The 23,735-nt window shown below is 36.4% G+C and overlaps 1 protein-coding gene across 7 annotated transcripts in view; it reads right to left on the bottom strand.

The window, feature by feature from the left end:
• The window catches only part of PTPRC (protein tyrosine phosphatase receptor type C), a 122,035-nt gene that overhangs the window by 97,571 nt on the left and 729 nt on the right, over window positions 1-23,735 (bottom strand). The gene's annotated exons all lie outside the window — the stretch shown is intronic.

Raw genomic sequence — 23,735 nt, 5'->3', positions numbered from 1 at the left:
AGTAGCTGAAAATCTGTAGCCTCGGTAAGGCTGTCCTAGAAAAGCAAAGAGTGACATTTGTCAGTGTGGTGGAAAGTCACTGAGTGGATTTAAAGCAGGAGTCTCCAGAACAAGGAAAGGACGATTCTTTAGATTCTTTAATCTTCATAATTATTTTTTTCCTTTCTTCTCTCTCTCTCTCCATCCTTTTCCATTTCACTCATTGCTACCAAATAAGCCACTCCTACCTGTGACATTTCAGTCTAAAATATATATTGATATGTACGCTTAAACAAATACAGGCTTATGTTTACATTTTTATACATTTATTGAAACACACAGCTTCCAGAAAATTCCAAGTCAAAATGAGCCTGGAATCAAATGGTTTGGGATCACATCTTGGCTCTGCTTCCTATTAGCCATGGAACCTCAAACAACTTACCCAATTTCTCTATGCCTCACATTCTTTATCTGTAAAATGAGGATAAGAAATGCATGTACACCATAGGATTGTCCTAAGAATTAGGGGAGTGAATGAATATATGCATTAAACATAGCACCCAGCACATTTCAAGTGCTGAATACTGTCAGTAATTTTAAGGATTATTCCTATTGACAGTATTATTCAAATAACCAATTCAGCGTGGAAGAAATGTATCACCTGAACCCAGTTAGGTGGGCTCCGAGATTACCGGTGTTTAATATGAAAAGTTGGCCTATCAGTTGGACATGGTCCCTTCTCAATAGCCATCCTTTGGAAGACATACGTTTGCTGAGTCAAGGTACTAGGTCCCTGAAGAGCTGGGTCCAGCCCAGGATACCACACATTGAGAATGGAATTGAAATTCTGGAATATTCAGAAGAGATTAACCCAATGGTATGGTGATGGGGGGTGAAATATAGCATGCCAAATAGAGAAAAGTTAAGAAAATGTAGGATATTTTTTCCTAAGATTAAATAGTGTCGGTGAGGCTACAAGAAATACATTCAAATACTTGAAATACTATTATATGGAAGAAGGTATAGCCCTATTTTATGCTGATATAAGAAAAAGAATTTTATCCAGTTGGTTTAGTCAGTGGTTCTCCAAGTGTATTCTAGAACCTCAAGGGGTCACCAAGAATCTTTCAAAGTGTCTTCAAGGTCAAAACTATTGTCACAATAATACTAAGTAATTTTTTGCCTTTTTTTTCTCGATCATTAGTAGAAAATAGATATTTCCAGAGGCTACATAGCATATGATACTGCAGCTGTTAAAACATAAAAGCAGATATGAGAATCCAAGTATTTCTACTAAGACAGACATTAAAGAGATTTGTAAAAATGTAAAACAGTGCACTATTCTTACTAAATCTTTGTTTTGTAATATGTGCCTATTTTTCATGAAAAAATGCTATTTATATTAACATATATTGGGTTTATTCTTATTAGTAAATTAATAATAAATAAATATTTTAAAGTCTCAGTTTTAATTTTCACTATGGTAAATAGAGATATGACCCACATAAAGAAAAACTCTTCAGGGTCCATTATGATGCTGAAGAAAGGAGTTTATTTTAAAGAACGTTCAAGAAGGCATACTGGGACTAAAATGTTTGAGGTCCATGAGCTTCAGTCATCATGCAGAGGCTTTGAAACCACCAATTTCAAATAATTTGAGCTGTTCACCACTAAACTCCACTAAACTAAGCTTTTCTTTTACAATAACAGTCTTTAGAAACTATTCAAACATGGAGGGTATGTGGTAAAAGAGATACAGGCATTGACATTAATGGCCTCTAAGATTTCTTTCAACTCAGATTGTGCAATTCCCTTGCAAAAGGAAACGAAAGGGAGTTTACTGAGATATTGTTCTCATGAAGCTGCTGGGAGAGTGGGCAGATAGGCATGTGGTTATGGGTAGAAGTTTGGGGTGAAGCAAAAATTGAAGAGTCCCCCCGGGCAAGGAACAGTGCACTTTGAACTGCTGTGCCCCTGATAGGTTCTCTGAGAGGAGGGTCATGAGCCTCTGGGCTCACCGCCCAAGTCACCGACATTTCCTAGGGGACCTCTTCCTGGGAGGATGAAGGCTGGTTTCCCTGATGGCCTCACAAGTCTCCCCGGAACATTCCAGAAACTAATCATCAAGAGTCCTTCAAAGATGAAAATTGATCGAAGCACATATGATTCCTCTTCTAGGGTATGTCACAGCTGATAACCTGGTAATCTCGACTCACTGTACTGGTTCTAACATTTGTATCAACTGGGAATATATCTATAGTTCTCTCCTCTTCCATACAACTTGATATCAAAATTTAAACACAGCTGCACCAAAGATAGGTGTGCAAACCAGGAGAATGCAGTTCACAGAGGAAATGCAAATGATGATAAGCAAATGAAAAAAAAACCACAGTAAAAATCAAATTAAATGCAAAATAGAAATTCTAAGGAGTACCAGTTGCACCTATACAATTAACACGTTTGAAAATGATGCAAGTAAACCCTGGCAAATATATATGAGAGGAGACTCACATATGTTGCCAGGAAGAGCCTCCACAAGAAAATCTTTCTGAAAAGCCATGTGTTCATGTACATGGAGAGACTTAAACCATTCCTGGTCTTTGAAAGAGAAATTCCAGGTCAAGGACTCTGTCTTAAAGAAATGGTCATACATCTATGGACAAGGGTTTCTGCATAATGATATGCATTTTGAAGAAAAACTGCCAAAACGTTCTTCTTTGACTGCAAACTAATAAACTATTTCCACAGAAAAAGTAAGTCAAATATCCTTGAGGACCAAATTGGTTTGGTCATTAAACGCACACTGTCCCTTTCCTGAGACAGACCCCACGCGTTGTGGCCTCAGAGTAAGCATTGGTCACTTCCGTATCTCCAGGGGGGACACACAGGAAGTTCCACGTGGGGAGAGGCCACCTCCCACCACTGCTGTGTCCTCTGTCCCCTGGCGCTGAGTGATAAGTACCTTTGTTGAGTCTTTGTAGGAAATAAGCAAATGATTCCTATGACACAGTATGTGTCTAGTGAACACAGGCAAGAGAACGAGGCAGAGATCAAAAGGTGTGAGGTTGCTGGTACCTGTTCCTCAGAGACCCAGGACTCGTGTGGACACCGCCTTAGGACCAGGTGCTTCCACTGGTCCATCTGAAGTTTCCAACCTTAAGGAAATATAATCTCAATTCTCTAAAAGTGTTTATTTTACTTGAAATCACTTGGTCCTTAATTTTAAGTTCACCAGAAGTAACTTGGTCTTTAATTTTAAGTTCACCATTAAGACTTTTAAGAAATGTCATTTTGTAAAATCTTGTCTGGGAGGGAAATGGTGTTTCTCATTTACCACTGCAAAGGCAGAACGTTGCTTGCTTGAGCAGATGTTTGCCACATCCTGTAAGGTCCTGTGAGGTCCTGTAAGGTAGGACCATGCCACTTTTTCAACTTGACATTCTCAAGTCTCATTCAAAAATGCCTTTTCTTCTGGAGGCGTTTACTCCAGAGGGAAGGAAGAACTGGGTTTCTTCTCTGATTATTATGAAAAGCTTCCACACAGCGGTGCCACTTTCTCTGAAGTCTTTGTGGGGGACCTGAATTCTCATGATTTTTTTCAGAAACTAGCATCAGAACAGAAGAGCCATTTCATCGTCTTGTCGTGTGTGTGTGTGTGTGTGTGTGTTTGTGTGTATGTGTGACAGATGTGTTTCATTTAGGAGTCCCAGGTCATAAATACCAAAGTGTTAACCACCTTTTGGGGGGGGTGAGAGGGACAGGAAAGGGGGGAAGAGGCACAGAAAACTCATTACCTTTGTCTGTAAAAGACCAAGCAAAAGGCTCTACAACACGTACCACTTGACATGGAATAAATACTTTTCTCATATGCTAGAGACTGGTAAGTCATGGTGAACATTCTAGGCTCTCCCTGTCATTCTGTCTCGAGGACGTAAAGCATTTATGTGCCATGTTTCTTTCATGGGTACAGTTATTCACAATGCATGCTGCCTTGTTTCATCACCTCCTGATACAAGGAAGTAACACAATAAGATATGACTCAAATTCAGTGGTTTGCCATTTTTCTCTCAGAATATCAGCCATCGGTATCAGTGTCTCTATACAAAACAGTCTAAAATGTTCCTATGATAACAAGGTACCTCGAAGAGTTCTAAGGGTTCATTCATTCGTTTCCTGTGAATTCAACAAGGACGTGTTGAAAGGCTGCTCTCTAACACAAAAGCATTTGCATCTGAGGATGCAAAGCAAACAAGGAAAAGTCCCTCCTGAGAGGGATTTATAGCATTGTAGGGAGAAATTAAAAGTAAATAAGGAAGGGCATTCCCATGACACAGGGATCAAAAGGATGTCCCTGTGGGGATGTGAGAGGGCTGCAATCTACATGTACCCAACCTCTTCCTTACAAAAGTGAAAAAAACTGGGCTATGCCACGGAGCTGGTTACTTGGCTACAGTTTACTTTAACAGATTCATTGAGTATCTCTAAACATAATTAGACCATTTCTTATAATTATGGAAGCGATTTTAACCAATGTGTATTTTTAGGGGGCATGGAAGAAGCCAGTGGCAACAAGAAACCTGCAAGAATTCATTCAGGATGAGAGTGGGATGTTGATACACAAGCAGCAATTTTGAATGGGTGGGGGGTGACCAAGCCCTGCTGTGAAGATGCAGCACTGAAATGAGCATTTAGTAAGAATGGACTTTCCTCCAGAAGTACCAAATGGACTTCTGGTATTTCCATTTGGGTGGAGATTGAAAAAAAAATAGAGCAAAATTTTTCTCACAATGTTTTGCAACTTCTGCTTCCGGACTCAGTCAGAACCCAGAGGCAGCAAGAGAGTTAAAAATGAAAACACTGTTTATTCTTTTTTAAATGACAATTGATTTTTACCCATAAAACTGAGTCTACCTCATTCAGGTATGTTTGGGATTCTATGTGACTATCTATAATAAATCTATTTTTATTTAAAATGAAAAGTAGTTTATTCTTGACATCTTTTATCTTAGTTTGGGGAGAAATAGTCTTCCTTGTTTGACTCCAGTAAAAACAGAAAACAGAAAGACTTATAAAAGTTGAATTTCTTTAATGAAAAAAAAAAAAAGCTAGAGCACCAGTAATCTGGTGAGAGTATTCAGTATCAGAAAAGCTTCTTTTCTCCAGGAGTTATCAACACTATGATTAGGGAAAAGACCCAGGTAATTTTTTCTGCTCTAATAACCAAAAGTTTTGGATATCAGCCCAAACTTTGCTTGACTGGAAAAAGATAAATCAGAATCTTTATTCCAGATATTCATATACATATAGACTACTGTATATACAATTGTATACTATTTACACCTATTGGTGTAAGATGATCTTAATTCCATCCTATGCTGCATTTTAAATGTTCTATAGACACAAGAAATGGATCTAATTGAAACAAAATTGGCTTTCCCTCTCTAATTGAATCCCCTTGTCTAGTGTACTCTGCTATTACTCCCTGGTAGAAGTCTGCATACTTTAACAATTTATTCACAGGATGCATGCCTCCATTTTTTTTTTTGAATTTTTGAATTTTATTTTATTTATTTTTTTATACAGCAGGTTCTTATTAGTCATCCATTTTATACACATCAGTGTACACATGTCAATCCCAATCTCCCAATTCATCACACCTGCCTCCATTTTTATCTCCATCTGCTAGAGCATAACCAACGTATTTGAGCTCTCAGCTCCCACTTTATAGCAACTAAACTTTCCCTGCAAGCTCAACCTCCGCCCTCCACCACCTCCATGACGTGCATTTCTTGTAAAACCTTAAGTCAGTAAACTTCCTCAGGGAACTGGTAGCAACGCATGACAAACAAAGTAACTCTGTGGCATGCAGCAGAGCTGCATCAATTGCTAAACAAGTTTCCGAGGCCCTTCTGTAGCTCTGCTCTGAATGAGGCTCTCCTATTCTACTGGCAGGTGTCTGGATTCAGTGGGAAAAAGAATTGAGGATGGAGGAGAGAGAGAGAAAGGAAAGAAACAATATCTTTTAGTTTAAAACCTGAAGATAATGGGTATCTATTTCTTCCGCGTGCAAAGGATGCAAATATGTCTGTGACCCTTTTCACTATGAAACACTTAATGTTTGTTCTAGCACATCTTATCAGAAACAACTGTCCGACACAGTTGAAATGGTCTTAGAGAGGAATATGCATTGTGGACACCTATGATTTGCAGTGGGTCCATATTAATCTATGAAATAAAGACTGAATTGTTGTTGTACCTTTGGGACAACTGGTAAATACAGAGATGATTCTTACGTTAAAAAAAAAGATGCCACTTACAGTGAATACATTTTTATATTGTTTTGCTAAGCCTTCTTAAACCTTTCTAATATTTACTATCTCATGGGTGTGATAAAATTCTCACCTGTGAATATTTCTGATCTCTTAAGTTTCTAAAAAATCTATGTCCCTTTTGGTCACTGTAAACAGTACCCAACAAACTTCCTGGTGAATAATGCTTCGTGGGTCCTTCCTGGAAGCATCCAAAGGTTAACTCTGTAGTCCAGAATTGTACAATGGTACTGCTGGGGGAGTCCTAAAGAAATGATTTCAACTAGACCACTAGTTCCCAAGGAAAGTGGTGAGGGCTGGCGGTTTTGCCCTTGAGGGACATTTGGCAATGCCTAAAGACATTTTTGGTTGTCATGATGGTGGGGAAGGGAAGAAGGGGGTCGGGGGTGCTACTGCATCTGATTTGTAAAGACGAGGGAAGCTACAAAACATGGTACAATGCACAAGACAGCCCAGTCATCCAGCCCGAAATGTCAATCACACTCAGGAGAAGTGCATTTCACTAAAAAAGGAACTGAGGTCTGAGGACATCAAGTGACTGACCCAACACCACACATCAGAGTCTGAGTCTAGGCAACAGGAATTGGTGACAGAGTCAAGATTCAAAACTTGTCCCTAAACATCTAATCTGATACTCATTTCATTCTGTCAGGCAAATGGCTAAGTACCTGGTGATGTACAGGAAGAATTCTGGACCAAGGTCCCTCATTTTGGGTGTGACACAGGACAAGCCACTGAACACTCTCGACTTTCAGCTTTTTGTCTCGTAAAATAGATGAGTTGATGGGCTTTCCTGGTGGCGCAGTGCTTAAGAACCCGCCTGCCAATGCAGGGGACACGGGTTTGAGCCCTGGTCCAGGAAGATCCCACATGTTGCGGAGCAGCTAAGCCCGTGCGCCACAACTACTAAGGCTGCACTCTAGAGCCCGTGAGCCACAACTACTGAGCCCGCGAGCCACAACTACTGAAGCCCACACACCTAGAGCCCGTGCTCCGCAACAAGAGAAGCTACTGCAATGAGAAGCCCGTGCACCGCAACAAAGAGTAGCCCCGGCTTGCTGCAACTAGAGAAAGCCCGCGTGCAGCAACTAAGACCCAACACAGCCAAAAATAAAAACAAATAAATAAATTAAATTATTTTTTAAAAATAGATGAGTTAAAATAGATGATTTCTAAAGTCATTTTATTCCTCTAAAATTCTATTATTGTATAAATAATAACACCTTACATTATAATAGTCTCCAAATTCCTTTTCTCTTTCTTTTTAAACTTCTCTAGGAATCCTAACCCAGAAAGAAGCAGGAAATATTGCTGCTGATTTAAACAAAACAAAACAGTGCTTGACCAATATTCGACTCTCAGTAAATAGTGAAGTGTATAATAAAATTCAGGAATAAAACGTATCCACATTGTCTATGATTTTAATAGGAAGACAAGTTTTTCTGGTCCTTTTATATCCTGTGTACATATTAACTTATTTTGACTGTATACGTGCCACATAAAGACTTTTATAAAAAGAAAAGAAAAGCAGCCATGTAATCAGCAAGATGTTGTTACTGAATTAATGGAATTTGTTTGACAAATATAATCCATTGATATATTTCCTGAGATAAAAGTTCCCCAAAGTCTTCACGGATCTGTAATTCGTTCTCAGTAATTTTAATATTGTAGACAAGAAAAATTAATCAGTGCTTTAAATTTTAATTTTCAAACCCATACGTTTAGTGCAAAAGAGGGACCAAAGTCACTTGTTATGTGCTATATTTTGAAGACTAAAAAGTTCAGTAGATTAGTTGCTAAAATTGTAAAAGAGGACATGGGATAAAAAAAAAAAAGAAAAAATGTATAGTTCTCATCTCTTCACTAAAAACAAAACTAGTACCTGTAACCTGTATGTATAAATTTGGGGGGTACCCTGTAACCCCTAAGTCCTAATTTTAAACCCCTTTTCATTATAAAAAAAACCAAAAGACATTTTACATGTCAGATTGCTGTTTCATTCCACTAGCTGATTTTTTTTTAATCATAAGAAAATAAGCTATCATTTCTTTTCTTTTTTTCTTTTTCTTTTTTCTTTTTTCCATAAAAAGAATTTTAATCTGACCCATGTGCTATCATTATAGCACATTAACCTCTGGATGTTTTAACAACATTTTGATGGATCTTAAATCAATTAACACTAGAAAGGAAAACATCTGTGGCCCTAATACTTTTTAGAGTGGTTCTTAATATTGTTTTTATAAGGAATTTTTAAAGTATTTAATTTTTTAAAAGCCACTGAAAATTCCATAATTCACTGTGTGTTAAAAACAGTAGATATGAAAATCATGTCAATTTTATTAACAAACATGAAGTATGTGTATCTATAAGAAAGGATTATTAGAAAAGTCAGCAGAAGGAAATATTTGCCTGCCCATCAAATCCAGATGTTCAGCCCATAAAATGGAGGCCTAGAAAGAAAGGCAGGTTATGGTATCTGATATCCTTAAGAAGTGTTACTTCTGAGAAGATTCATGGTCAAGGCAAGCCAAAATAGATTTTTAAATGAATTATGTTTTACTTTTGTTTTAAAAGAATTGTAGTAATATTTTCTACATTCAATAATGGAATGGAATAAAGAGTGAATTAAAATAAAAGGTACATGATTTTTTTTCAGAAACAACATTATGTAAATACTTAACATTTGATTTAAAATATAAAGGTTACTCTTTTAGCAAAAAATAGAACCATGATAAGCATTTTCTTTCATAAATTGACAAAACAGATACCAGAGCAAAGATTCCACAGAACCATGGTCTTGTGGGTTGCATTGATTTTTTTCTTTTCTTAGCCCACTGCTCTTAAGCAAATACAGATGTTTGTAAAATAGTTTAATTACAAAATAGGAGTCCACATTGATAGTGGCTGAACATTCTATATTTCTGTATTTTGATTTACAGATTAATATGCAAACATTTCTTGTTTTTTAAATAAAGATTTCAACTTTTATTTCAATTCTTAAAGTGAAAAAACAAAAGAGAAGCTAGTGACAAAAGTAATAACAGGGACTTCCCTGGTGGCGCAGTGGTTGGGAGTCCACCTGCCACTGCAGGGGACACAGGTTCAAGCCCTGGTCCAGGAGGATCCCACATGCCGCGGAGCGGCTGGGCCCGTGAGCCACAACTACTGAGCCTGCATTCTAGAGGCTGCGAGTCACAACTACTGAGCCTGCGTGCCATAACTACTGAGGCCCATGTGCCTGGAGCCCGTGCTCTGCAAGGCCACCGCAATGAGAGGCCCGCACACCGCAGCGGAGAGTGGCCCCTGCTCGCCACAGATAGAGAGAGAGCCCATGTGCAGTGACGAAGACCCAACGCAGCCAAAAAAAAACACCAAATAGATAAGTAAATAAATTTATAAAAATAAAAATAGTAATAACAGAAATTGGTACTCCTTCATAGTTTTCCAAATGCTTAAAGTAAGAATCCCTTATGATTTCATTTTATTATACTTTATGAAGTGCTTTCTCCATTTTCTGAAACCACCCCCTACTTAGAAATGTAAATTTTAAAATTTAGTTTAAAAGAAGGCATTTTATTAAGGATAACAAAAAAGTCATTTTGGATTCTTTGAACATAATATACTTCTTTTGTTGTTTTGAAAATTGACCAATGAAGTTAGATGAGAAAAACACGTAGAGCTAAATTGATGTTAATAGAAAATATCTTTAGTTTTACAATGCTCCTGAAAAATAGAAAGTGACAAAACTGGCACAAATTTTACATTTGACAACTAAAGGTATTTTTATTATTCTTATTTCCCCATCTTTGAAGTTCTCCTTATATTGTATCTGACTTGTTCCACGTCCAGATTTTTGAGGTTCTACTTGCCTTTGGTCTCTCACTGGTCATCCCAATGGTTCTTTCATCCATGCCTTCTAGCTGCCCTCAACACAGCACCAATAGAACAGGGATAATCTTGTGTTTCAAAGGCTTTGGTGAGTTTCTGTTGTAGGTCACCCTGCAAATGTTCTTCCTCCCTGTAAGAACCTCTCTTTCTTGAACCTGTAAATGGACTCATGGGTTCCAATGTTCTAAAGTTACCAGGGAGCAAGGCAGCATCTTAGCTGTTCACATTGAAAGGATGCTGAGTCCTCTATTATTTAGATGGAAAGTCATTTCCTTCATTCGAACTTTTATCCTTGAAGCAATGGGCAAATAAAGTCATATTTGCTCCATAATGGAGCTCACACATCTGAAAATGGATTACTTAGGTTTACCAGGCTTTTATCTCCCTACTACTTACACACAGGTAGATTTTCTGCATTACAGCAACTAGGCTTTCTGATTCACTGATGCTACAGTCACATGCATGATTATCTATTTCCCCTGCACTAAGATACTGCCTGCAATAAATTGGTCCTATTTCTCTCATCCTCTCTTCCGCCTTCTGTGCACGTGTGATGAAGCAGATGTGCCTAAACTAAGCTTTACATCCGTATGAAAATGCAGCAGGGCCGGAAGAGAAAGCTGTACAACTTTCTCCTGTGCTGAGCCTTTTCAATACGATTTCATGATAGAGATCACAGTAAATTGCCAAAACATTCAATGTGCCCATTTTTCAACGTAAGCAAAACACCATCATACAAAAATAAATGTCAATAATATTTAGATTACTTACTCTTTTGGTTTAACCTTAATTCTGCTATCCGCTATTAAGACTAGAGAACAAGAATTGCTGGAACATTTATTTGATACTCTGAAGAATTCTGAATACAGAAAATGTAGAAAGAGGTGAGACCAGCATGGTGCAGGCGAAGCATTGTTCAGAGGGCCAGGCACAGAGGAGGGGCCCTGGGCTGCTTCCCTTTCCTTCTTGATCAATCTTAGTATTTAAAATTAGAACAAGGAAAATGAAATTTAGCTATTTCCTCTTAGATCATGAAAATCAGTACATTTTATGATATATATTGGGAAACACATTAACAAAGACAAGTATAAGCTAGATTTGATAATGGTTTGTGTACTTAAGTTAAACGAGATCACATTTATAAAACGTTGAGAGCAGTACCTGGTAAGCACTACTTTTCTTGCTAGCTAGCTACCAGTGACTACAAAAAATAAGTTGCCCTAAAGATTTTCTCTAAGCAAACCTGCCAAGTCTGATATTAAAATCTTATTTATGTATGATCTCATAAAGACAAATCCTTATTTGTATCCTGTACAATTATCAAGGCTATTAGGTTCTACCTAGTATAAGCCTATGTGGTAACCAATTGTTTTCAATTTTCTTAAAGAAATGAAAGATTTAAAATTTGATTTAGAAACAATCCTTTTACAGAGAAAGACGAATATTATATGATAGTACCTATATGTGGAATCTAAAAAATAATACAAATGAATCTATATACAAAACAGAAACAGACTCACAGACATAGAAAACAAACTTATGGTTGCCAAAGGGGAAAGGGAGGGGGGAAGGATAAATTAGGAGTATAGGATTAACAGATACACATTACTATACATAAAATAGAGAAGCAACAAGCGTTTACTATATAACACAGGAAACAATATTCAATATCTTGTAATAACTTATAATGGAAAATAATCTAATATAGATAGATAAACTGAATCACTTTGCTGTACATCTGAAACTAACACAATATTGTAAATCAACTATATTTCAATAAAAAAAGAAATAAGCCTTTTATGTAACAAATTAACTCTCAACAAACCCCCAACCTGTCCAAATATTGGCTTAAATAATATTTAAAGATATTTTTATCAATATGCATCAAAACAAGGTCCCCAAAATGGACTCAACAGAGCATTGTCTTTTCAAGACATTCTCAGTTATATTCCTAATTCATTAGTCTCTCAATACATTTTATATAGTTTTTATTAAAACAGATTATTTTAAGCTGTACCTTTTTTTAATAACTAAGCTAACAAAGGATACATATAAACATATATAGAGACATATATAATACATACATTGAAGATATTTGATTCTTCCAAATATTGCTATAACTTCCTTCATACTTACTTTTGTGATAATATTAAAGTTAAAAGGGGATATTTGAGAATAGTTAGTATGTTCACAATCACTGTTCAGTAACCTTTCAAGAGGAGACATGAATTTGGATTTTCAGTAGAATTTACTGGATTCTCATTACATGCCAGCAAACATGTTAAGCCTTTCACAATCATCACTTCTTTCTTTCAACATCCCAAGCAAAACATTCTTCTCCTTTCCTCACTGACTGCCCCTTCTGACTTTCCTCTCCTAACCCCTCCTTCCAACCCCTTCAAACATGCAGTGTCCCAGGGCTCAGAGTCGGGGCATCGGTACTTCTCCAGCTGAATATTCTTCTGACTCTCTCATAGTGGGTCCCTCAGCTCTAAATCCCATCTGCACTACGACTCCCAAAGCTATGGCTCCAATCAAGACCTGACCAGCCCCTCACTCTTAACTTCAGCTGCCTTCTTGGCATCTGTAGTTGGATGCCTGATGAGAATTCAAGCATTCACATGGACAAAGCAGACACTGGATTGTCTACCCCCAACTGGGATGTTTCCCATCTTAGTTGCTCATGGAAAAAAAAAAGAAAGAAAAAAAAAAAGAGTCATTCTGAACAACTTCCTACTCCCCTTCTGCACAGCAACTTCTCCAGATCCCATGTGGATCTGTCCTTTTCTTTTACTGTCAACATTTGGTCCAGATCCCCAACCCTTCTCCCTTCCACCAACTCAGCGGGCTCTAACTAATCCCCAGGCTTTGTTTCACCTCCAGCCTGCTCTCCACATGGCAACCAGGGTGGTTTCTTAATATGGAAAAGAGATTTGACCATTCCCTGCTTAAAAATTCCAAATGGCTTCTTCTCATTACACTTAGGGTGAATATAAATTCTCTCTTTCTGTTTCTGTCTCCCTCTTCACCACACACCACTCAGCCTTTACTTGCCATCCTGCAAGCACCCGGCCTCCTTTCTGTGGCTTGGACCCACCAACTGTTTGCTTTTTCCAAAGGGCCTCACACCTGCCAGTTCCTCTTCACCTGAATCTTTACATTCTCATCAGCCAACAGGTAGCTTCACGACATTTTCTCAAAGAAGCCTTCCTTGATCACTCTGTCTAAAGGGCCATTCACCCCCAAGTCTGGCCTGTCTCTGTCATATCACACTGTTTCATTTCCCAACACTCATCAATATCTGAAACTTCTCTATTATTTTTTTGGCTTTTTGTTATCTCTCTTGCTAAGATATAAGCTTCATGAAAGCTTTATTTACCACTATTTACCACTATTTTTATTTACTACGATTTTTATTTCTGTTGTATGCACCACTGTGTCAGCACTTAGAATAGTTCTTGGCACATAGTAGGGGCTCTAAAAACAACTGAATCAAGGAGTAAATCGTCTCACTTAAGAACTACTGCCATTATTCCCATTGTACAGATAATGAAGCTGAGAATTTAAAAGGTAATTTTCCTCACATTTCATAATTGGAAAGCTCGGAATGGACTCCAGACAAGATGTCAAACACTAATTTCTTAAGCACTTTAAAAGTAGAGCATGTCTGAATCCAACATTTCTATAATTATCTCTTTAAATTACTTCCATCAGCTCCCTGACCCTCTTCTTTTCCTCATCTGCCTCCCTCATGTCATCACTTCCTCTTACAGTCAAGCTCTGAACTGATGTCTTCCACTTCATTTATGTTTTCTTAGATATTATATATCTTGATCATGCCTGAAGTATCAGTAAGTAAATTAAGAAAATAAAACGACCGAAAAGTAAAAAGACAGGGTTTATTAGGCATAAGTTAAAATCATAGTTTAGAAACCAAAAAGGGGATTTGGAAACTCAAGTTTAAGAAGTCAAAGTACAATATTTGGCCTGAATTATCTGATTGGCAGCCCACATTCATCAGAGTAACCAAATAATACACATACTTTTTTCTTCACTTTCCCTTAAGTTATAGTCAACTTATTCCTGGAGTAGCAAACTGTAAGACAGCTCTACCTGATTCATTTAATATGCCTCTTGGATGAGTATGAAAAGATTATCTAGTGTCTACACTTCCTGGAATAATATGAAAACCTCATGTGTTTTCCATGATCAAAGTGTTTAACAAATGTCAAGTTACTTCCCTTGCACTTCAAAAACAACAAAAAAAAAATCTAGATACTTTGGTACATTATTCAATGGCTTTCATTTTATGTAATATCAAAAACAAATTAGGGACGGGGAAAATCCATTATTTCCATCCTATCACTCACCTTGAGACAGACTGGGTGCTATGCTTTGTTAACCACCTTTCAAGACAATGGTGACAACATCACTTCTGCATTATTAACATGGCATCAGCATTCACAGTAAAGACAAATTAATTAAAGATGCCTCTTTGCTTTTTATAGTTTTAGATCTCGCTAGGGATATGGAAGTGGCTCAGTATACAGTGGTTCACTCATGCAGCTAAATCAGGTGCATGGGGATTAATGCATGTTTCACACAAATGACCTCTAAGCAACTTCCAACTACCCTTCAGTCTTGGCTGTGATTTGCCCACCATCATCATGTCCTCAATTACCTGGTTATTAAGCTGACCTTTCAGAAGGCTGAAAAAAATAGACCTAGAATCAGCGAGACTCAGCATGAAATCTCAACCCTCTCCCCCCAACTCCCACTCCTTATGAACTGGTGACCTTGGAAAATTACTGTGGAAGATCACCAAAAACAGTTGAGGATTTGTTTGTGTGGTGTGTATGAGTGTATGTTTAAAATTTCTCTCCAAATAAATCTTTTATTTTCAGTTTAAATCATAAAACAAACCAAAAACAAATTGAGGCTATTGCCTAGTTCTGCAGCTCCCAAACTTCTATAACCAAAAGCCTGCCAAAGGAATCTGGTTGGAATGGAGGCCTAAATGTAGTTTGGCAAGAATAGAGTTTTTACTTAAATAGTGTACTATATGCAGATTTTAAAAGAATAATTTATAATTTATAGAAGATTGAGAACACAAATAATTATCTGTTGTGAGGTATACTATTACTTCGAGGAGAAAGCTTATGAAGAATTTGGAAGATTTAAAACCCCATCTCTAAGCAGCCACTGCTTCACTTAGATTATAGACTTCACAAGGAAAGGAATGGGATATGGTATGCCCAATTCATGGAACAATGAAAACACTTATAAAATATTTGTTCATGAAATGAATAAATGAATAAATAAATAGGTTTAGCTAGCCTGGTAAAATGAAATACTCATAAAGTGTTTAGGTGATGGTATTGGTAATCTGATTTTTATTTTCCTATGTATTCATTTCTGTATTTCTCAAGTTGCCTAGAATAATCATGGTTTACTTAGGAAAAAAATAGGATATGCAATTTTATACACAGCATGTGATCGAAAGAGAGGAAGATTGGGAAAGAGAGAAAGAAAAAATGTTGGCAAAGATTTTAAAGCAATTTTTTTCTTTCTTCTATTTCCTGAAATTTTCTATCATGTAGAAATTTTGCCATGAATAGTTCACTTAAGTAACAACAACAAAAGGACAATTAAAATTGTTTGCCTGAGTTGTTAAGTATTTTCTACGTACAGGGTTGGGCTGCACTGACACACCATCCATTCATTCATCTCACTGGTAAATAAGAAGAGACCCAATGAAAACCTACATGAGCTCACCAGCTACTGTGAGAAAGAGCCAGGTAAAGAGATCCCCAGAAGGTCAGAAGAGGACCTGTGCAGGTGTGAAAGGGGTGAAAGAGCAGGGGGTGTGCAGAAGGGCTGTCCAGAGGAAGTGACCTTTGAACTAAATTTTGAAGGGCATTATAATTTGCCCAGTTTAAAAAAATTATGGAGGGAAGACAACATGGAGGGGTGAGCAACAGTTTGGAGACAGGAAAACATTATATTTTTAGGAAAATGAAAGTTACAAGAGTACATAGTACATGTCACAAAGTGGCCCCAGATAAAGCTGGAGAAATCTGGAGGGATTAAATTAGAACCGTGTGTGCCATGCTATTTGCTTTCATTTTTCCTAAGTGCACAGAGACCAAAGGAGGGTGATTTGACACCTTATTTTGACCTCACCCACCATTGTGTCTTGAGAACATTTTAAAATTGTGTTGATTCTTCTATTTGCTTTTTGTTCCACCAGTTAGTAAGAAGTTGGTACAAATGAATGAGAATTAAAACATACCAATGCTAGACTATACAGCAGTCTAATAAGTGATACTAATGTTTCCATTGGCTACCTGAGAAATAACCCAAAACTCTCAAAATCTCAAAAAGGAATCTTGCTGAAGGAGCTCTCAATCACAAAATGGATGTTACTAATAGAAATATCAACACAAAATAGATTTGAGTATGGTTAGTACTGCCCAATCTAAACTTTGACAAAAGTGAAAAATTATATTACATCACTTATATTTTATGTGACATTGATATGCAAAAAAAAAAAAAAAGAAAGAAAGAAACCAACAGTGGCTAAAACTGCACACATGAAATGTTATTTCTGGCTAAATAGAAAAATTAAAGCCTTTTTGGGTAATTTAGATCTGTGTGGTTTGACAAGAAAAATTGCACTTAGAAAAATAATAACCATAAAGGAAAATTCCCACAGGCATAAACTATAATCAGTAAAATGTGCCGTGGATAAAAATCAAGTCATGAATTTAATAGCGATTGTAAAAATTAAATGAAAATGGATGCTATTGAACATTAGTTCAGTAAAATAAAAATGGAAAAATTGGTAATGATTTAATCAGGTTATATAAAAAATACTCAAGGAATTAAACTAGCTTAATGGAGGGGAATTTTTCTGTGAAATGTATTTTCAAGAAAAATTTATAAATGTTGGTATATTCTAATTAAAGTTTATGTTCATAAATGTTGAGTCAAAACACCTTGAGACCACAATCATGGGATCAGTATATTCTCTATCCCAACTGGGAGCCATTGAAGGAGGAATGTACAAAGGTGAGTTTTGCCTTTTACAAAGATTATCTTGGTAACAGCTGAAGGGAGACAAGTTTCCAGGCTATTAATGTTAAGACGCTGTAGCAGAGTTGTGATAACGGAATGGATCTATAAACTATTTAAGAGGTAGAATCCAGAGGAGTCTGAAAATCCCTAAAATAGGGGATACAAAGTTAAAAACATTCAAAGATCTATAAGAGTTTATTCCTCTGCCACACAGCCTTAAACCTTATCTTCTCAGAATCTCTCAAAGGAAGAGATGTGATTTGGAATCACGTTTCAATGGGAAAGAGCTGTGTGCTGTGATTTCGAGGGATTACGTAAATGAAATTTACAACTTTGCAGAGTACCTCACCGTTTTCAAAGCAGTGTCACAAATATTATCATGTTTAATGCTTACAACACTTTGTAGATAAGGAAATGGTGTATCAGAGAAGGAAAATGATTTGGATCCAGATCATACTATTCATAGAATTTGCTTTCCAAAATATTTCTCGTTCCACCTGCCATGGTCTTCTCCAACTTGGATGGCTCCTGACTCATTTCCTATGATGCTTAATATTTCTTTTATCAGTAAACAAATTATTGTTTTTTTCTTTAAGTGGAAATATTTAATATATGGTGACCACACTTTATTGTCTTGATTTTGTCCCTTTGATAACCTCTTTTATCGATACAGCATTATTATTTGTATAGGTGTCTCTAATCTATTTTCATGACTATCAGGACAATTTTTTTTTTTTTAATTTACAAAGCAAAGAGTTTCTTCTTATCTATCAGTGATTTGTGTTCAGTTCACTTTACCAGGTATTCATGTCCTAACACTACGTCTGAGTGTGATGCTGAGTTGCCCTCGACTCAAGTTCTGTTCCAGCAGATCATTTTTTCAGATGGTTGATGAATTTCCTCCAGTTGCTCACATTTTGGTTGGAAGCAAATTTTTGAATATATGAATGGCAATCATTTTCATTTAAATATCATGACATGTAGTTACAACTTTATCACACTTGCGATATATTTATAGGAGAAATAGAAATTTTAGTAAAGTCACTTTTTTCAGTTCAGATACTTGTGTCTCATTTTTAACAGGAAATGAATGTTTAATCTTTCAACACTGTGTATGTACCATAAAAGATGTTAAAGTTTGTTTGAGTTTGGGTCTTCAGTAAAGAACCTAAAAAAGTATTGATAATCTTGCTGATTATCTTTTCAGAAGGGAATCAATTGAAGATAAAGTGAACAAACGTGAAAGATTCTTGACTATTTCCCTAACACTGACTTTATATATATTTATGCTTGCCCCAGCTAAAAGAGAAGGAAGGTTTTCATTCCTTTCTTTATTTTTTCTTGTTTCTGTTGTTTTCCTGAACACATAATACTCTGCTTACAATAGCCATTCCCTAGACTCTTGAGAGACTGAAATTGGAATAACATATTGACATATAAAAGGAATGCACATTAAAGATTTCAGGCAATAATTAAATATTTTCTTATCTAAATATTGATTAGAGCCATGTACACAAAATCTATTAATTACTGTAATTTTTACTTCTGTATATTTCAGAATTGTGTAGAAATAGATATCACATGGTATTGCTAAATGAATAGCCTGCAATACTGTATTTTTTTCTTTATCCTTCCATAAGACTACTATCTTTTTTTTAATTGAAGTATAGTTGATTTCATTATTGTGTTAGTTTCAGGTGTACAGCAAAGTGACTCAGTTGTATATATATATATATTTTTTTTCAGATTCTTTTCCACTGTAAGTTATTACAAGATATTGAATGTAGTTCCCTGTGCTATACAGTAGGACCTTGTTGTTTATAAGACTACTATTTTTATGCATGCAAAAGTCACAGCACTAACTCTTTGGTGATCAGCAACTAGTAAGTGGTTGGGTATCTCGTACTGACAAAACTATTTAGACAAGATTGAAATTAAGTTTAAACTGAGGTTAAGTTAAATTTCCATTCTTTTCTCCTGTCTAACAATTCCCATAGACTTATAAGATGACTGAAAAAGATCAAAGATCTGCAGTGATGACAAATTTCTTTCTCTGCACCAGTAACTCTTATATACACATGGTCTGAACACAAAACCCTGTAACATTAATGCTGCATGCACTTTCATCAACAAAGTTAATCAACCTGACTACAGATCTCTGCTCTTTACCTGCTCAGATTGAAATTATTTGTCACATTATCTAGTAAGAAATGATGCTCAGACTCCTACAGGCTTTCTGTGCACACAAAATGCAACTGGCAGGGTGAGCCGTTTGCCATCTGCCTTTGGAAACAGTCCCAGGGCAATAGGTCAAGTGCTACCCACGCCAGTATGTGCAAGGGCTGGACCTGACTCCAGTGTCTCGTTCCCCTGCTACATGAGTCCCTCCCTCCCTATTCCTTACTTTTCTTCCCGTGGACGTCTGGATCTGAAGAACAAACCAGACCCATCAAATGAAACGCCACTAGCGAGAATGTCCAAAGAGTAGGTCAGGAAAATTTAGAAACAACATGCATGAACTATGGATTTTTTAAAAATCAGGAGGCTCTTTCCAAAGAAAAGGTAAAATAAGGAGATGAAAGAAGGAAATGGGGGGGTGGGAAAGGGCAAAGCCTGTAAAGATCTAGATCTAAAATGATTCTACTTAATCTTGATAAAATTGTCCCATGGCCTCCACCTCCACTTCGCCTCTGACTAGTTGTTTCATTTCATGTTTTTCCCCTCTCTGTCCTTTCTTTCTGAAAATTTTCTTACCCTCCTCCTTCTCCTCTATTATTATAATCTGCAGTTTCATCAAAAAACGCCCATTGCTTTTTCAGTGTCTGGGAAGAAATCAAGCACAGATGATACAAAAAAGGCATAAGACGGTTTCTGCTATCATGTAGGTTGCAATGGCCGTAATGCTCTGATTGGTAAAGAATAATGCCAACAACAGCAAACTGAAATAGTATGTGAAAAATGACAAGGAAAGGTGATAAAAAGCACCCAATTTCAGTGGAGATGTTTTGCGGCAAGAGTGACGAAAGAGAATTTTAGAGGGGAAATAGGATTGGCGCAGCGCCTTGGAGGTCTTGAGGAAGTGTAGAGCAGCAGGGTGTTGAAACTACCTGCTGCTTGTTCTATTTTAGTCAATCATAAAAGAGAAAGAAAAAAAGATCCCTGCCCAGCTCCTGCCATGCTCCTAGCTCATCGGCGGACTCAGTTGTTCTGGCAAAGGTTTAGAATAGAAACCAAGGCAACGAAAAGATGTCGGGGGGTTTTTTCCTCTTTCATTTTATATTTTTAAGCTGTAGGGTGTGAAAAGAAATGGACAGATTAGGATACTACTACAACACTGCAGATGCAAAGGGATAAAGGTGTGAATTAAAGGGATGTCAATAGAGGTGGGGGGGGGCGAAGATTTTAGAGATCATTACAAAGTAATATGATAAGACTTGGGGAGCATTTAAATATCTATTTCAGATTTTCTTTCTCCCTCTCTCTCTCTCTCTTTTTTTTTTTCTTTTTTGCAAAAGCACAACACAGTAAAACAAGATTAAATTTAGGAAAGGAGGTGGCGGGGTGGTGGTGGTGGTGGGATGAACTGGGAGATTGGGATTGACATGTATACACTAATATATATAAAATAGATAACTACTAAGAACGTGCTGTATAAAAATAATTAAATAAAGTAAAATGAAAAAAGACAAGGCCTCAGCACACAGGTTAAAATAATTTTGCTTAGAGGCTTTGCCCCAATCCTGTTAGAGTTCTAGAATAGCTCTACATCACCGTCTGTTTGACTGAGAGAGTTAGGAATGAAACAATATATCTGTGTTTCATGATTCAGTTGGAAAATGTTGCGTTAAATAAATATGAAACACAAAAATCTAACACAAAAAAAAAAGGAAAGGAGGTAGGTTCCACCCTCTGAGGGGTGAGTCTGAACATGGAGAATCAGCACCAGCAGTGCATAGTAGGTGATGATAAGGAACTCTGAGTTTAGGAAATAAGAATAAAACAGGCCGAAGACTGAGGCCCATAGAACTCCAATATTTAAAAGTAGACAAATGTGGAGAACCAGTAGAGGGATGATAGACAGACAGACCAATATATATACATAAATATATAATGTGTGTGTGTGTATTCTATAACTCACACATATATAACTCATCTATTTATGTGTGTGTGTGTGTATATGCATACAAACAGTGTAGAGATATCTGTGTTCTTACGGTACTTAATTGTCACTGGTAGAAGGACACCAAGTAGCCCAGAACAGAGCAAAGACCCAGCTCAAAGCTGAGGGCTCCGACCTTGTGCTCAGTCACATAGAGGAAGGGAGGAAAAGGAAGCCAGACCCCTAACCTCACCTCACCTTCCCTCTAACCAAAGGCATTTCAAAATCTAGCGATGGTAACAATCCCAGGCAGATTTGTGTTAGGAAAATGTTTTCCAAAAAATCAATATATAATCATACTCACCACCCCCAAACTCTACATTGTATTTAGAACTTAATAGGATTGCTGATAAAATTCAATTCATAATTACTATTGAATACCTGCAATGTGCAAGGCAAGGTACATGTTTGGAACTAAGAGCTATTTCTTTTTTATGTAGATGGAAAAATGAAAAATTATGTCCAGGAAATGACTCTTAACCGTTATGACTCATAACTCACATAACTCATGTATTCATGGCTGTTATGGTGTGAAGCGCTAGATTCTGGCACTACTTTGTTAGAGACAGAGATCACTCATCCCTACCTGCATGCTCGAAACCATCACTGTCCCCCAGAATTATTTAGAAATTTTAAACAAAGTGTTGGTTTCCGGTTAACATGGCATAGAGGCACAGAGTAAAGAGATCAGACATTTATGCAAAACTCAACCAGCATTGTTACTCTGCTCTGGCAAAGTGTAACTTTGCCCATATTTGTATTTTAGAGATTAAATAACACATCCGAGTTGTGCAACAATTTATCCACTGAAGTCACTCTCCATTGGGCTCTATTTCTTTATGCCTTTAGAGTTCACAATATAAATTTGATGTCTAATATTTCCTATAAACACTAAACTCGATTGAACACATTAAAGTAAAACATATAATGCAACTCATAGGTTGCTAATATAGAAAAATATATCATTTAAAGAATTAATAATTTCCAAAATTATACAGTGAATCCCAAAATCTCTCTGGGGACTTCAAAGTATGATAAACAAGATTTGCACACCTAGATAATTATATCTATATATTTTTTCTAAAAATGAGTATGTCTGCTCTCCATATTTATGTGAGCAGTTGAAGTGAAACTTGGTTTTCAAAATAAATCTATGTATATCGATACATTTATTTATAGTATAAACTATTCAGCAAAATCGGTTTAAAGGTTTCTAGATCATTTTATACTCATTTTGATGATAAATTCAAAGATGTTTCTTATGGTAAAAATCCTTAATAGACTGTGTTGAAATTTTTATGGTGGTTTGCTCTGTGGCCTACAAAATATTTCAGAATTTCTTGATGCTCATTTAGAAATGCTTTCCAACAGTTCCTGAGTGGGAATTTTTAATGGAAATGTACTCTGACTTATGATAATACACATATTATTACCTTATTAAAATTATTATTCTTTATAATTTGGTTTTTATTATTATAACCAACTTTATAGGACTGGTAACTTTGTAAACATTTTCTGTACTAAGACAAAATGCTGTACCTATATAAAAAATGTTTAATCCGTTTTTGCAGTTAAAGAAAACAGACCAAAAAACCCCACTATCCACGCTGCTTTCTACTGTCCTTGGTTACACAAAATGTAAATTAACAATGTAGCATGCTCAGAAGGTAGCTACTGCCCTGCCCTTTGGAGAAAAGGAGAGCAGTAGAAAGTCAAAAAAAGATTTCAAAGTGAATTACAATCAGCAAGATTTTAAAAAATATTTTTCCTGTTTTCTTTTTTTTTTTTTTTTTTTTTACTTATTTGGAAATCTACAAAAATACCATTTAAATATCTTTTCAATAATAAAAAATTCCCTTTAGATTCTACACCATAAGGAGTAATATTACATATCAACCAAAAATGTACTCATGACCCAAACTGAAACTGTTCAAGAAATGCCCATTAAATGGACCATAAGTGTACAAAGATCTCAAACATGAATAGGTACCAGAGGTCCGATTAGTTATATTTTCCTACAGAATACAGCATTTGCATGATTCTTAAGAGTTTAAGTATTTTTATCTCATCAAGGCTCTACTATTTACCCATCACCCAGGAAGGGCGGCGGCCCCATAAGAATTTTCAAAGCAAATGATCATTAAAACGACTGTAAGGGACCAAAACCTTGATTTAAAATACATTCTGTGATAAGAATTTGCAAAAAGTTAATATTTAATTAAATACCCAATTGTATTATTTTAAACTACCGTACAACTAAGTATTCAAGAAAATATTTCAGTCATAATCAAAATTTGAGGAAG

Source organism: Balaenoptera musculus, chromosome 1 (assembly GCF_009873245.2).
Source record: "Balaenoptera musculus isolate JJ_BM4_2016_0621 chromosome 1, mBalMus1.pri.v3, whole genome shotgun sequence".
Taxonomy (NCBI): Eukaryota; Metazoa; Chordata; class Mammalia; order Artiodactyla; family Balaenopteridae; genus Balaenoptera; species Balaenoptera musculus.
This window is presented reverse-complemented; position numbering and strand designations above follow the sequence as displayed.